Here is a 2,038-nt window from a genome sequence, read left to right on the forward strand (position 1 = left end):
CAAATTAAACTATAGTCCTAAATTAATAATATATATTCTGGTGTGTGTGTGTGTGTGTGTGTGTGTGTGTGTGTGTGTGTGTGTGTGTGTGTGTGTGTGTGTGTGTGTGTGTTGGGTTCTTTTCTGTTTTGTACAAACAGTTGTGTAAAGTTTTACTGTGAAGTTTATATTTGTTACACTCAGTTTGTGGACTTTATATTAAATAAACAAAAACAAATGGTACTGAAAGTTCGCTCCACCCCATACGATTAATCAAAAAAATAATTGGCCAACTAATAATAATAATAATAATAATAATAATAATAATAATAATAATAATGCTGTTAAACAGTTCAGAAGCTCCGTCTATTGTCCTTGATACGTGAAAACTAGACAATGCACAGTAATAACACAGATGAGCTGCGTTATTATTATTATTATTATTATTATTATTATTATTATTATTCTACGAGAAATAAGCTCATAGCAACACTGATGAAATACACATACAGTACAAAAAAACACACACAAATAGAGAATGTGTTTAGCATTTTGTTTTTACATCTGCACATAATTTAGTCTGCACATAGTTTAGCAGCTGTTTTAGAATTAAAAATGTCATGTATAAGTCTACATAATGAGTCTTTATTGGTCACATATGCAGTAGAGCACAGTGAAATTGTTTTCTTCACATACCCCAACATGTCAGGAAGCTGGGGTCAGAGCACAGGGTCATGATATGGTGACCTGACCTTCTGATCAGTAAACCAGAGCCTTAACCACTAAGCCACCTCTGCCCCAGTGGTGAGAGAAACATGAATGTCCATAGCATCTATTACTTCTTACCCCACTATTTGCCAAATAATACAAATATAGACTTATAAACACCGCTATTAAAAGCTTAATAAGAGAATACTGCAATTTTTGGGAAATTGCCGTTCCCGAGTTTGGCCACACGAGGGCAGTCATGTTCCATCCAGCACAACACACGCCGCCTAAAACAGAAGGTAGGTTGTAGGTATTTTACTATTACTACTACTACTTCTAATAATGACCTCAATCGAAGTAATTAAATACGTAATGAACATTGTTGTCTATATAGCTGACCTCATTTTTCTACACAGTGAGTTAAAGGCACACAACTATCAGAATCCCAGTTCATAATTGTGTTTGATTGGCCAAGTAGAATAAAGTGTGCTGCGAGTCCGGCTCTTTTTGAGCTTATTGGACATTACGCATTGCTGTAATTATCTCATTGGCACTACTTAATTGCTCATAGTTTATTTGACGAACGCAACTGCTGCGACATATTTTGCCAATCTTAAGCTCAGCCGTCATTCTGGAGGCGCAGTTTTGGTTGATGCATGACATTTAGGTTCAAACATAGTGTGTACATCGACTGTAACACAGATAGTGAAAATGGAAATGTGAAAAGAGAAGGCCAGTGATTAGAGAGAGAGAGAGAGAGAGAGAGAGAGAGAGAGAGAGAGAGAGAGAGAGAGAGAGAGAGAGAGAGAATGGGGAAGAAGAAGACGTTAGCAGGTGAAAAGCAGTGCCTAGTGTTTGTTTTAGAAAAAGAGAGCTATTGTGTGACCGTTGGCGTTAGGCCCGCCTCCTCGCCTGTTCTCAACTAGGTCCTGTCGAGTGTGGATAAATAGGTGGGCGCTGCGCGAGAAGTTTTATTGAGTGACTTGACTTCGGGAGCAGCATCATGTCTGGAAGAGGCAAGGGTGGTAAGGGACTCGGCAAAGGAGGCGCTAAGCGCCACCGCAAGGTGCTTCGCGATAACATCCAGGGAATCACCAAGCCGGCTATTCGCCGTCTGGCTCGCCGTGGTGGTGTAAAGCGTATTTCTGGTCTGATCTATGAAGAGACTCGCGGTGTGCTGAAAGTGTTCCTGGAGAACGTGATCCGCGACGCCGTCACCTACACCGAGCATGCCAAGAGAAAGACCGTGACCGCCATGGATGTGGTGTACGCCCTGAAACGCCAAGGACGCACCCTGTACGGTTTCGGCGGTTAAACGCTCAAACACCGAAGGACGCGAATCCAACGGCTC

This window comes from Ictalurus punctatus, chromosome 12 (genome assembly GCF_001660625.3).
Source record: "Ictalurus punctatus breed USDA103 chromosome 12, Coco_2.0, whole genome shotgun sequence".
NCBI classification, from domain to species: Eukaryota; Metazoa; Chordata; class Actinopteri; order Siluriformes; family Ictaluridae; genus Ictalurus; species Ictalurus punctatus.